Source organism: Tinamus guttatus, unplaced genomic scaffold, assembly GCF_059628265.1.
Source record: "Tinamus guttatus ecotype Peru unplaced genomic scaffold, ASM5962826v1 Tinamus_guttatus_pri_ptg000145l, whole genome shotgun sequence".
NCBI classification, from domain to species: Eukaryota; Metazoa; Chordata; class Aves; order Tinamiformes; family Tinamidae; genus Tinamus; species Tinamus guttatus.
Genome location: NW_028288679.1, coordinates 392,909 through 408,153, shown reverse-complemented (window position 1 = coordinate 408,153; position 15,245 = coordinate 392,909). Strand labels below are relative to the sequence as shown.

At 37.1% G+C, this 15,245-nt stretch overlaps 1 protein-coding gene across 2 annotated transcripts in view; it reads left to right on the top strand.

The window, feature by feature from the left end:
- The window catches only part of GBE1 (1,4-alpha-glucan branching enzyme 1), a 140,458-nt gene that overhangs the window by 99,521 nt on the left and 25,692 nt on the right, over nt 1–15,245 (top strand). The window lies entirely within an intron of this gene.

The window sequence follows — 15,245 nt, the reverse complement described above, 5'->3', positions numbered from 1 at the left end:
TTAGGCATGCATTCCAATTTAGATTTTAATGTGTGCAGTTGTGGTAATTTGAAATGAGTTCATCTCAGTAGTGTCATTAATTCCCCAAATCAATGTAGTTTAAACTGTTGAGATAACACTTGCTGTGATGACATGGGAATAAAAAAAGATGTCTTTATGAGTTCAAGAACTTAATTTCACAAGCCCTTTTAGCTTAAAATCTGCTCTTTGTACTGTATTGTCTTAATTTTCTGAGGCCATCAGTCTGACACTTGCTCTAAAATTTACTAGTATATAAACTTAAACTACTTCGTAGTTGAATTTGCTTTGATCTTCGAGGGACAAGGTGCTTTCTATGCATTTTTTCATGAGAATTATCGATTCTACAGATGAAACCATATTAAATGTCCTTTATAAATGTTGACTTATCTTTCTCAGATGTCTTTTGAGATCTGTAGTTTGAAATTTGAAAGTATGCTGGCTTCAAATGCCACAAGAATTCATTATTACAAGCTTAGACTAGTTACGGTTATTCGGCATATATTAATGTTGTAATTTGTTATAACCATGTTGAGTTTCAGCGGGGGAAAAAACCTGAAGGCACTGTCATCCCTTTGGTGCACTTCCATATATCAAGAGACTTAATGGAAAGAATGTTTTCTTTATAGCAGTGGTAATGGGAGAGAGGAAATGTGTGCAAGATAGAAGAAAAAAATAAGGGGAAAATATAGAGGAGGAAAGAGCACATGACATGGGCTGGTATTGGGCTGGCATTTCAGGCTCCATTAACTGGAGAGTCAATTTGTATCTTTTCTGCTAAAATGTACACTGGTATGTAAGCAGAGGTCTGCATGAGCTCTAGAAATGAGGAAAAAAATGCAGTGAAAATAAGGTTTTAGTTTTACTTGAGAGTTAAATATCTAAGGTTAGTCTTACAGGGTTGATTTTTGGTAAGATTCTCAAGAAGGAAGAAGAGGGAGGAATTTGCAGTAGGGTAATCTAGAAAGGGAGCTTAGGAAGATGGTGAAGTTATTTTTGCTTGAAGAGAAAATTAATTTTGCTAGACTTTGGTAAATCAGGCGAATACCTTTTTTTCAGATCATATTAAGTAAAGGTAAGTGGTGAGAAGCAACAACTAATATCACAACGAGAACGGAGTATAATTTACAAAGCCAAGAGGGCTAGTGAAGCCCTAGAATGGGAAGTCTGTGGCTGTTATTCGGTATGTTTATTAAGATCTTTACTTGAATTTCAGAGCGAGTTCCTCAATCGCATTAAATAACTTCTTAAAGGGCTTTTGTGTTATTTGTTTAAAAGAAATCCAGTCCTGATTTATGAGTCAGTCCATAGGCTATGAAACAGCTCCCTTATGCTCATCAGTTCTAATATCAAGCAGGTTTCTAATAAAACTACTGCAGAAAGGCTTGGATCTCCTTGATGATTGTGTTAGAGGTCTAATTTCTAAGGAGCCTAAGTTCAAAAGTTTAGACTTTTCAACGAAGAAATATTTCAAATTATCTTCTTATTTCAAATTATCAATACTTGTGCTTCAAGTAGAAGCTATATATTGCCAAATTTTCATATATATTTGACAAATTTTATATGTAGTAAATTATAGAATTTCAAAAACAAAGAATAGCTGTAATATGAAAATAGATGAAGGCACAAAATAAATGGGGCAAAGACAGTGACTCATGGCAAATCGTTTTTTTTACATTTTTGGCAACTTTGAGTCCTCATGGTTACTGTCAGGCTATTCATTGGGCTCTTTCCCAACTCCCTTTTCACAAGCCTCTTTGAAAAAAACACAAGTTAATATATGAATATGAGCACAGGAAATCGATCTTGCATTATGATCTTTTTTTTTTCCTTTAAGAATTAATCTAGAAAAAAGGGAAACGTTATAAGCTCTTCCTCCCACCTACGTGACTGAGCTGCTAGGAAAGAGCACCTGATCCAGTTCCCAGTGAAACTTTCTGGAGAACAGAAGCCTTTTTTGGTGTCATGCAGTCCTATCTGATCCTTTCCCAAATTCATGAAGTGGGTTGGTCTTCTAACAAGCATGCTTTTGTCTTACATATCTACTTTTCTGCAAATATGTGCAGTGTGTTGTGTCCAGATTGAGAGGTCCATCCGGTGCTATGTCCTACTTAGGTTTCCCACATCAGTGTATAGAACTTAATTGCTAATCTTCCATTTCTGTCTTTAAATATTCTGATTAAACATCATATCATACTTAAAGATTTTTGGTTGGACATTCCTTCTTAGTGAGATCCAGTACTGGTACCTACTCAGGTACCTATCCAGAATACCATGCTGCTTAGCTCATGTACATATAGCTCATGCTACTTAATGTATGGACTGATGTGTGTATGAAACCACAAATGGAATATGCCAGCCATCAAAAACATTGGAGCTATTCGGTGAGTCTTAGATTTCCTAGCTGCTTGAATAATTTTCTACATTAAAACCTAATAATCAGTAGGTGAAATACAAAATTGGCAGAGACTCTGCCTGATAACACTCCAAGGAGCTCTTAGATGCTCTTCATCAAAAGACACATTATTGGGAGGCAAATGGCCAAAATCTTTTCCCTAGCCTTTCTGCCTGTAGTGAGAATGATTACTTGAAAGAAGGGGGAATGGAATAATGCCACTTGAGACGATGCATTCTGCAAATCTTCTGATGCCTTTTAAAGCAATTGCTCCAAGGTACTACCTCTTCAGAAATATAAGGGGAGGAGAAGATAACAGGTTAATGTAGCATACAGAAAAGATATTCTCTGCTACAACTGTTCCTTCTGCAGCCAGAGAAAAGAATATGGTAACATTCAATGTAGTTTGCAAATGATGGAATTTCCTGTAAGTTTTTCTTTTTCTCTCTCTCTCTTTTTTTTTTTTCTTTTCCCTTCTATTTTTAACTTCCAGTGATTTCCTGTTTTAAACTTGTTCTCTCGGTAGTACAAGGTCTTTTTTTTTTTTTTTTTTTTTCTTTCCTATCATCCCTGTACAGACATATAAAATATGATGAAGGTCTCACTGGGGAATTGTTCTCTAATCTTACAGAATTTTGGAGGCTTTATTTTTTTTGTATAAATCACTTGCTATTTGTAGCTAAAGCACCATCAGCACCAGTTCTCTATAATGTAGTCGCCTTTTTGTCAGAGGAGTGATGTTTCACTTCAGCTTCTAAAGCTATTGCCTGTCTATTGATGGGCTATCTCTAAACCTGCTAAATTGCTTTTCTCTTTTCTAGTATTTTTGTTCTCCTCTTGCGCATTTCTCAGTTACGTTGACAGTGATTAAATATACACATGAATCAGGGCTATCTGTAAATTACACTTGTAAATCTAGCCTATCTCTTTATCAGGTTACTTACAGTGGTCTCCAGTCGCTGTCGCGTTCTCATTAGCTGCCTTCCCTCTCTGTGCGCATGGGCAGTGTCCTTGCAGCAATAGCCCCAGTCCCTGCGACGAGGACCTGCTTCATAAAGCGTGTGCTGAACCTGTGTGTTCAGAATCACCTTTTGAAAACCGTGTGGGATTTGGTCCTTATTCTGGTGAGAGGTAGGGGGCCAGGCCTGGGTTACTCACCAGGGCAACTGCTGCTTTAGGCAGGACAAAAGTATTTTTGTATTATAAGGTTAATACGTACTGCTTGCATGTTTTCATCAGCGAATCTTATTTACAGATAGATAAAGTGTAGAATGAAATGACTGGGCAATTCAGTGACAGACCAGTCAACTCTTCAGTCAGTTCAATACCCTGATCGATAGATAACACTGCTTCGAAGTACCTTGATCTATCAATAGACAAATATGACTCTTAAGTAAAGAATAGGGGCAAAAGTGCAAATAACATTACCTTATGCATCTTGGTTATGATTGACTGTAATAGAGCTCTCGACACAGATTGTTTTTTCACCATTATTTTACTGGTGTTTTGGAAATATTGTAAAAATAATAACCCTCATTCAGGAAAGAATACTTTCATGTGTCTGTTTATAGTCTCAAACTAGTCATTGTCTTTCATTTCTTCTGTATTTCAAAACCAAAATATCTCACAAACAAAACTAAAGATAACAGTGAACCAGTTGAAGGGAAAGATGATGACTCAGTTAATATAGAGGCTGGGTGAATCGATAAGGGAAGTTCTCTTGATATATGCAGTCATTATGTTCATATGTTGTGAACCACTATTGAAAATACTGCTTTTGGAATGCACTCTGAAAAGCAGCAGTTTCATTCTTTCATTTATCAGGATATTTCAAAACTTGTTTTCTTTCCAAATTAGAATGGAAAGTCAAATTTTGTGAAATGAAAAATCATGAAGCTATTTCCACTTGATAGAATTTAAACTGTTTATAGTACTGTGTTTTCATATATTTATTTAGTAGCAAGTATAGAGAAAAACAGAATGTAAATGCAACATTTAATTTTGCATAATGCGAATGACAGTTTGAAACCCTTGAGGTTTCCCTTTTTGCTATTGGCTTTCCTACTCAGATTACTCAAAATATGAATATATTTTCCACAAAGAGACTTTGGCAGATTTGTATTTTCCTAGCAAAATAATTTTGACTTGCGTTAGCTTCATTTTTTCTGAACTACTTATATATTATCAGATTGATTAAGTCTCCCCATCTGAACTGTTAGAGGTTTTCCAAAATGCATCACCTTTAACATAAACCGTTACATTACTGATATCTGTATATATATCTCTTTTAAAGAGATATAACCTTTCTATAAACCAGAAAACTATGCTGGCCTGAATGGAAATGCCGAACAAGTATTGTGTTTTAACGTAATGGAGGTTGGGTTGATGTTTGTCTTGGCTTTAAGCATAGGTAAAGAACAACGAGCCTGTGTTTATGTTAGAATATGGACTTTCCTCTCGAGAAGCTCCTCTGTTAAGTCAGTGATTAAATTGCAACCATGGGCTGCTCTGGCAGGGTATGAAAGGGCGGCATAACCTTTTTTTAAGTGCCATGTTGCAGCTTTTCTGGCTCAGCAGTACAGCTGGAGAGCCAGCAGCCGTTTGTGCGGAGTCGTGCAGTTCAAGGAACTGGGCAAGGCTGGAAGAGGAGCTGCTCCTCCCCGTGTAAGGTAGCCTGGCACTGAAGAACTGGCACCTCAAAGAGGTGGGAGGCAGTAAGTGCTGCTCAGAGCTTCAGCTGCGTTTGTGCAGCTCAGAGCGGCAGTGAGCTCTAACCCCAGCTAGCTCCAAACTCAGCAGGGGCTTCTGCTGCTCCTCATACAAGGCCTTGGCTTTTTTATTGACATAGTTGTCCTATTGCTCTTGATCTGATCTGTCTCTGTATCTTTTTTTTTTTTTTTTTTCCTTCTTCAAACTCTCTTCAGTTAAGTAATTCAGGGATACAAATACCTATAACTGTGATGCATTTTGGGCCCTTTTGCAGTTCATTCAGCATGTTGCTATCTGAAACAAGCCTGGTAGGGACATTTGAAAACAGCAGTGCAAGGTAATCTGTCTTATTTTTTGCCCATACCCCAAGTCATTTGTTTGCACATATAGTGTTTTTTTTTTTTTTTTTTTTCCATATTTTCATGAATCTTGTTATCTCATGTATCATGTTTACTTCGATAACTGTACTGGAAAGTAGATAGATCAATTGTCACTTCCTACCTCAGGGTTGTTCTAAACTGTTATCAAAAGCTATGGTTCTCAAAATATGGATTATTTATTTATATTTTCCCCAGCATGTTGTGTTTTGCAGATGGCTAACATTTCATACCACAGCAGTAGCCCTGGAGCAAAAGGGATTGTTGGCCAATCTTCTCTTGTGGTGTCAGTAGTTGGCATTTGTTTTCATCTGCTGTGTATTTAAAAAAAAAAAAAAAATCCTCAGTGCACGATTATTTAGCTCAGACTTATATGTTCTTTTGCTGTTTGGTAGAAATACAATAAAAATTTAAATGTTTTCCTGCTAAGCAGTGGAACTGAAGTTGGTGTAGAGAGAAAATACCCTGTGCTGAACAGTAGGAATGCTAGATTTTGCCAGGCTTGCACTTTATTGGCTCACTGAGGCAAGTCTGTTTCTTGAAATAAATTAAGAGAACTCAGTAAAAGATACCTGACTTAAAAATGAAGGCATTCCTTTTCATTTTTATAAGGCTTTTGATGCTCTGAACTGTTGGTAACACATGATCCTGGGTCAAGATGTTTGCCTTTATTTATAACAGTGGGTTTACATTCACTAGTCAAGCACACTGCAGTATGCTGGACTCTGTAATAGTATGATGGAAGAGGTTTGTAAGTTGTTACCAAATTAATTAAAACAGTCTCTTGAGGACTTTGAAAATAGAGGAAGATGCAGGGTGCAGACATTCTGTATGTTCGAAGTGGAACATAATTAAAAGATGTGGTTGTTTTCAATTTTTTTTTTTTTTTTTTTTTTTTGTGGTTTACGTTGCCACAATGTTACTTTGCGTGAGTTAGGAACCTGCAAATGGAGTCTCCTTCTCTGGAGATCTCCCAAACCCACCCAGATGCCACCCTGTGGCACGTGTTCTAGGTGACCCTGTGTGTGCAGGGGGGGTTGGACTAGATGATCTCTAGAGGTCCCTTCCAACCTCAACCATTCTGTGATTTTACTGTTCTGCATACTTCACTGTGGTGAAGTTCTCGCTAGCATCATGATTTTCTGCATGATAGAGTTGATATAAACCTGTGTCATTTTTGACCTCCTTTTTCTCTTAAATGCTTTTTGAGATTAGTGTATTCATCTTTTTTGTGCCTTTTTAATTTTTTTGACCCTTTTTTTTTTTTCCCCTTCTCTTGGGCATCAGGGAAGGGATCACAGTAAGCCCTTGAGTTTTATAATCTCAGAGACTAAACTTTGTCCTGACCTAATTATTTTAAAAGTACTCATGATACAGCAGTTGCATTCACTCACAACAGATCAATTAATCATGCATTCATGAGATCTCAGATGGATTGTGAGTGCAGCAAACCTGGGTTATCTAAGCACAGAAAGTTCATATGCTGATCAGATAGCAGTACATCTGCTCATTTAGGCATGCTGTCACAAATATGTCAAATTCATCCTTTCTTCAGGGGCTCTGCACACATTTTTTTTTCCTTTCTTTTTTCTTCTTTTTTTCTTTTCTTTTTTTTTTCTCCATATCTCAAAGTACTCTGTAATCATGTCCTAGGATATCTGAAAACTATGAAGGACCAGGCTTGCAAATAGACTTCCTTCATTCCAAGGTACCTGACCAGGCTTGCAAATAGACTTCCTTCATTCCAAGGTAGCTTCCTCGGTCAAGGTGTATACTCTGTAGGAGTATATGTCAATGAAATGCACTCAGAAACTACAAAATGTGCTTTGTAGGTAGTGTCTGCCTCATCATCGCTACATTTTGTAGATGCTTTAGACATGCTTTCAGCTTGACTGTCCTCATGTCCGATAAATCACGTATTTGGAAACAAAAGAAATCTTCCATCAATATGAAGTACTTCTGTGCACTTTTTTTTTCTCCTTCTCATCCCTGGAAAGATAATCAGGTAGTAATATGATAACATATCCAATGTATTGGTGAGTGCACTGCTGACAAATCCATAGGTAGCATGGTCACCATTGCAGGGGAACCTTCTATAGGGAGAAGGTCACAGTATGGAGACATTCCCATATAGCTCTGTAGCTATTTTTATGCTTGGTTATTTATTTATTGAATTTACCTTTCATCTTTTGCCTTCTTGTTGTAGCTAATTTGCAAGAGAATGTGCTTTCTCCATCTGCTGGTTCTGCTGCTTGATATTTTTCACCCTTTTGAGGTGGGGCTGCTGATGCCAAACCTTTTCAAAGGCAGTTTACAATAATCCCAAGGTTTATTTTGATAATATCTTTAATAAATGCCTTACTCTACCAAAAATAATAGAAAATGCAGACTGTTTAGTTTATGAATGTGTTTGCAGTGTGACAGGGTTGAGTTGCACATATGTGGAGGCAGGAGGCAGCTTAGACGGAGAAGGAAGCTAAGGAAGCTCAAACCAGTGATATGAGACTCCAAGAGGGATCTCAGGAATGTACCTCTTTGCTGGAGACACTAGATAGAGGAGGACCTGCATTGAGGAGCACTCTGCTGCCTGAATCCTCCTGTTTCCACAAAGTAGGACTTTGTATTTCCTCTTTGTTCCTTGGCTTAAGAATGACCAGCCTGGTTTGCAGAGAGTGGAAAGAATTCCTAGCCCGAGACCTTTCTGTTTTCTTGTTTCCTTGTTGCATCAGTTCTGTTGGTGAAGAATATGTACTCATGGGTACAAATATATGTAGTGCACATAATGATATGTATGTAAATAAACATATATAAGCACACAAGCAGAGAGCTGTTTTTCCGTAATAGATGATATGCCATTTGCAAAGTGGACTCTGTGTGCTTTTGAGTAATGTCTGAAGACAGGAACGTTCATATTGCCTTTCCCCCCCCCCCCCCCCCCTTTTTTTGAGGATTATACAGCAAGTCTTTTGCATCTACAGTCAGACTAATGGGAATGAGTGTGTGTGTGTACGCATGTGTGCGTGCACATGTGCAGAGGAATATAACCTTGCAATGCAAATTGCTTAAATCTTTTTTGGTCATGACTTCTCCCTTATTCAAACATACTTAATATTTCGCTGTTTTCCTGCTGCAGCCCCAAACATTAGCAGGGATTTAAGCATTACCATCCTGATGCTGTTTGTCTTTCTGTGCTGCCCAATTCTCTCTCCTGCTCTTTGACATAACATATTTGTCCTTCAAATGACTTATTGCTGTCCAACAAATCCTCACAATCCAACTTTTTCTACTTCGTCCATTGACTTTTACTCTTAAATCTGTACTGACTGCTTTGTTTTTTTACAGTCTTTATTGTGCTCCTCCTTTCCTCAAAGGCTCACTCTTTTCCTTGCCATCGTAGTGATAAAATTGCAGTTTATCAGTTTTCTGAGACAATGCTCCTGTGTTTTCCTTTCTATTTATTTCTGTTTGAAATAGCTATGTAGAACTGTGTAAAGACACAGTGCTCTGTTAGCATTTGTTAATAGCCCTGTAAGATTTTTTTTTTATCCTCTCTGAGGGTGTTATAACACTTTAAATAGCAGAAATGTTCTTTGTTGGTGTCTCTGAATATCTGTTGCTTCCTGAATATTTATATATTCATGAGTCATGACATCTGTCACTTGGGATGTTTCAAAAGTTTTCCGCTTCAAATACACAAGAAATTTAACAGCTCTTTTTAGAGTCAGCTAGTATGGAAGAATTTGCAAAAATATCTGACAGGATTGTTTAGCACATTCTTGCACCAAGTTGTGCTCCCAGATAGCTTTGCTGATTGTCAGCTTTGACATCCATTCCCATCCTCTTTGTAGTGTAATTAAGTTACTGGTGAATCCCCAGACTCCATAGGCAAGCTGATATTTTTTCTTATGAGCTACCTTTTTTTTTTCTCCCTTTTTTTAGTCCATCCAAACTTTCATTTTGAATTAACTCACTGTGTGCAGTTAACAAATGTATATTTAGTTAATTCTAACTAGCTTGCTTCTATAGCAAGAGCAAAATATTACTGAACAATTTAAGCTTTCATTTTTGATTTACATCATTTCAAAAAAAACTTTACGACTTTCCTATGTATTAAATACCCTTCAAGTACCTTTTTTTTTTTCATTGCATTTTTACATTTTATTTCTCTTCCACTAACATTATTCGTCATTCACACTTTCAAAAATTTCCAAGGCGAAATTCTGGCCATGTTGAAACTAATAAGGAAAGTGCCATTTAAGATATTACTGGTAAAAGGTAAAATTGCCCTCTTCATGTGTTCTACTCTTCATTTCTACCTGGTCTTTAATTCACTTTTAAAATCTAACATGTCAATTATGCTCTAAATCAATACTTAGTAGAAGGCCACATTGAAGGGAATTAGTTAGACCTTTTTTGACCAAATCTTCTGTAAAGTCTTTTGTCTAGTACCTTTTATTTTAATCTCTGCAATTTTAAAATAGTAGTGATGTGTTGTGGAACATTTATGTTTCTAAAATCTTTAGGGGTTCTCTTTAAAATGGGTATTTAGCAGTATGTACACAGAGAGGTGGAAATATCACAGTGTTTAAGTCATAAAGACTGTTTTTACCACAGGGTAGTTATTTGAAAATGGCAGAATGGAAACTGTTGCAGTGTAACAACAACAGAGATAGTTTACATTTGTTACTCAGATTTTAACATGAAAGGAGGGTAAGTTTAAAAGTTTCTAAAATATTATGCCGTACTGGGAAGCGGGGAGATGGGAGAAAGAAGAAAGTTATTTATTTTTATACTACAAACCTGAAAACAATATTTCATTTTAAACTGTCAAATACTAATGAAAAGGAGCAGAAGTGTGCTTAAATTTTATCAAAAATAGCTTTAAACTTTAAATCTACTTAGCACTTCTGTAATACACATGTTCAAAAGACCATAGACCAAGACATTTATCATAGGTCTCATTATTTCATGGTAATTACAGAGCTGAGGACTGAAGAATGTAGGAAAACAAAGCCCAAACACTGTGGGCCAAGAGTTACATTGTAAAATCTTGTAAATACTGAGCTTCAGTGTTCCTCTAGTCCAACCAGCTGCATTGGAGCAGGGTCATATTCCTTGTGTAACTTGATTCTGTTTCAGCACGGTGTGTAGGACTAGAGCTTATACATACAGAATCCCTGGAAATGGTTCTGGTGTAAGGAGTCTCACAGTCTCCAGCTGTTTTGCAGTTTTAACCATTACCTCTTCCATTCCTCAGCCATTTTTGTTGAAAACTAGCATACTCTTTAGAGGACTAGAACATTCTTGGTTGCTCGTTCTTCATTTTATAGTCATTTTATTTTGTATGACTATTTTCATGCCGTGTTTCCCATGCTTTGGCAGACAGATCCAGTCCTTGCAGACTCGCCTCAATCCAAGTGATTTAACTTGGTGAACAGATGCAAGCAAGGAAGGAAGGAACATCAGTGTTCAAGTCCTGGTAATCAAAGGCTATGTAGACATTCTTTGTTTTTGGTAGTATGAGCATTGCAAGGTTTTGAAGAAGACTTGGTACAAACATGAGGAAATACGAAGTATGAGAATTGATTGGTACTACAGAGCTTTGCAACAAGGAAAAATGAGGATTAATCTTTTGAAATGCTTATTTTTTGAGAAGTGATGAATATACTGTGCAATTTAGATCTGATTTGGTTCTGTTTAGAAAATAAAGCAAATCAGTATTTTATTCTACAGATCAGTGCATTATCTTCGTTGTTTACAGTGGCAGTGAAATTAAATTCAAATCAATTATGGCTTCTGAATGGATTGATTATCTGTGTAAATCAGATTGATTATTTGTGTAAATCAGAGCAACTCCACTTTCTTTGAGGGAAAAATGTTGAGTTGAAATGTGCAAATGAGTTGAAAATCTGTCCCAAGTCTGTCTGCTTTAAATGAGTATTTATAACATTTTGGATCCTTTTTAAATTTGTCCAACCTTAAGCACCTAAATAAACTTCTTACTTTTTTGTGGCATAGCAAATACATTCCTCACCTATTTTGTTCTGACAATATTTTATACATCTTCAGTTATATATATATATACATACATATATATATATATGTATGTATATATATATATATATACACATAAAACACAGAAAGCAAAATACAAAAATAAAAACTTAGCATTTCTTAGCTGCCTGCGTCTTTTAAAATTGCCTTCAGTATTCTGTTTAGCCTGATTCTGTAAGAGAGAATTGTTAGTGTAGATGTCTGGAAAAGAGAAATCAACAACATTTTAATAACTTGAGGGGTTCAGCTGCAAAATAATCATCAGCTGTGTGAGTACTTCTGTGACGTAAATGGATTTCTATTGTTACAAACAATAGTGGTGTAAATTTTCATTGTAGTAAATAGGGTGTTTATTTGTTAGAATTGTGATCTCAATCTTGTGCACAGCAAAATATATGTAACATACAGGAAGTGCTGTATATGTAACATACAGGAAGTGCTGTATATGTAACATACAGGAAGTGCTGTATATGTAACATACAGGAGGTAGCAAACTTGAATACGTCCTAGATAAAATTAGCATGCATTGCGCTGCAATGGTTTGTCTTTACTTTGTTTTTCGAATCAAAATTTCAGTTAATTTCCTCTTTGTTCTCTGCCTCCCCCGCATTAGTTCCATTGTCCTGATTTGCATCATTTGTACCAGCTGGCTTCTTGTCAGTCTGCAGTTTGGACCTTTACATCCAACAGCAAATTAATTACAGGAAAAGAAGTCCCCATAGAATTCCTGTGCTTAGATGTTTTCTCAGTTATCCAGGAGTGGATGTTGCTGATTCTTGTCAAAAAGAAGCGAAACATGGGCAAGAGGATAGCATGTACTTTACATATGCCATTAATTGTTCCACAAGTGTCATAGTCACCTCCTCTTTCCTACCCCCTCCTCATTCATTTTGAAGTTAGCCTAAGAAAAAGCAGTGATTTTATATTTATTTTATAAACTAGCACAGGACAATGAGTGTTGGGCAATGTGTAGTGAGACACGTATTTTTTGTTAAGGATGCGTAGCTTTGATGCCCTTCTCAAGTACCAAAATGCTCTTTACAGTCTATCACAAGGCGTGCTCGCATCCTAGATGTTTGCTCACTTTCCCTATGCTATGCTTTAAGACCAAAAGCAAAAAGCCTACTAGAGTTTTCTCTGTCTTAACTTTGGAACTTTGGTTTCTTTCTTAAGTCCTCCCCTGTCATTTTTAACATTGCAAACATAAGTGCCTTGCAGGTACGTTGCCTGGAAGTTAAGTAGAGAAGAGGAAAGAGGAAAAAAAAAAAAAAAGTAAGGTTTAAGTGCTTAGAACTTGAATACGCTTTTCTGATATGAGCAAATAATTTACTGTTTTATTCAATTCCTGCACTGTGTTAAATTATTATTATTTATATCCCATAACTGTTTTTTATTTTATTTATTTTATTTTTTTACTGCCTTTTTTTTTTTTTAATAAGCATTCAAACAGCTCTAGCTATTGCAGAGAGGAAAGAGGTAAGATGGTATACAGGTGTACAGTATAAGGAGTGCTCTGCTTCTGGTGAAATGATCTGCTCAAATTATGTGCTACTTTAATTTATTCACTGTCTTTTATTGCTTATTTCCTCCGCTTTTATATTTTTCTTGAATCACTAGGTATGATTTTCTTGGCTATCTTTTCAGTATGCATATAATCTTCAACTTTATGTTTTATTGTTATCTGAGCTGTCTCATGTAGTCCATCTCTTTCAATAGTGCACAGATCACAGAAGAAGATAATACCTTGCCCAGATCTTAAGAGAATATTAAGTATGGCTAGATACAGTTTCTGTTCTGTAGCAATATCTTTCCTCATTTTCTGCACCATCTTGTTAGCACACTTAAGAGCTCAGTCCAGCATTATTCCAAGGTCATTTTCAAAGTCCTGCTGTGACTCTGATTCTTTTATATGTGTCTGTGGCTTTGAACAGAATGTGAAATTTAATGGTTTAGCTTCTGAACATGAAATTTAATTTACAACTTGTCAGATTGTTTACAAAATGGATGCCATTGTAAAAGATTCTCCTAAATATAACTGCAGCTTATTTCTTTTGTTCTTTGTTCATTTCTTTATTCCTCTGAAATTCACAAAAAATCTCTTTGAATATCTAAATTCGTAGCTGTCACTGCTGACCATCTCCTCTGGGCCTTCCAGGTAGCACTGCTATGTGAGGTAGCAGATAGCAGCTCCACACGCAGCCTCTCCATCCAGGAAACACCATCTTCATTCTCTCCCTCTCGCTGTCCTTCACGTACTGCAAAACTGCAGTTTATGCTAAAGCCGCTTGTGGAATTATCCCTAGCTGCGCTCCGTTTAAAGCCTCTTAAAGACTGAATGCATCATTATAACACGTTGTGGTTCATTGTGTATAGTCTAGTCGGCTACTTAATTGCTCTTGTTCCCTAATCCTAGTTGAGGTTGAAAAAGATCTCTGGAGCTCGTCTAGTCCAAATTACTCCTGATGCGGCAGGGTCACCTAGAGCATGTTTGCAAGGATTGTGTCCAGAGTGCTTTTGAATTATCTCCAAGGACGGAGACTTCACAACCCTCTCTGGGCAACCTCCGTTACCATCATGGAAAAGTAAAGCATATGTGCTTGTTGTTGCTCTCCCTCATGTTCAGAGGGAGTTTCTTGTGTTTCTGTTTGTGCCCATTGCCTCTCATCCTGTTACTAGGCTCCACTGAACAGAATTTGGCCCCATCCTATTTGCACCCTCCTATCAAATACTTATATGTGTTAAGATCCCCTCTCAGCCTTCTCTTGTCCAGGCTGATCTGTCCCAGGTCCCTCAGACTCTCCTCACAGGAGAGATGCCCCAGGCCCTTCATCATCTTTGTAGTCCTCTGCTGGACTCATGCCAGTAGTTCCATGTCTCTCTGGTACTGGGAAGCCCAGGACTGGAAGCATCCTCACCAGATGGCAGCCTCACCAGGACTGAGTGCAGGGGAAGGATCACCTTCCTTGTGCTTGCTGGCAATGTTCTTCCTAACGCAACCTGGAATCCCATTGGCCATCTTGGCCACAAGGGTAATTTGTTGGTTCATAGTCAGCTTGACCACCAGGACTCCCTGATCTGTCTCCGCAGAGCCGCCCTCTGGGAGAAGAGCCCCCAGCCTGCATGGGGTTATTTCTCCATTAGATTCCTTTCCACCCACTTCTCTGGTCTGTTGAGGTCCCTCTGGATGGCAGCACAGCCCTCGGATGTACAAGCCACTTCTCCCAGTTTTCTATCTTCAGCAAATGAATGCTTCCTGAATGTTTCCTGGAAGTTGAGGAATGGTTTCAAGTCTCTCTCTCTCTCTCGCTTCTTATAATTTTCATTTAATTCATTTAATAGTGTTTTTTGTTTGTTTGTTCATTTGTTTCCCTCTTCAGTGCTCTCAGACAATGGGCTTATATTGTTAAGGTGTTGTGTTTAAGCATCATAGTGACTCTAAAATTTATATCCTGAATTTTTGCTGCCCTGATTAAGGGATGGAAGTTAGGAATATTTATGCATTAAATGATAGCGTAGAGGTTGAAACCCGATCTTTACTTTTACAGAAGTTTATGGATATTTTGTTTTGGCAATTTCACTGCCAATCAAACCTCTTAAATACAAACGTTCTGAGAAAAATTTTAGTAGTAAAAGGATCATTTTACGTAAGGAATTTAAAAATTTTAGAAAGAAATCAATTTTAATTACTTTTT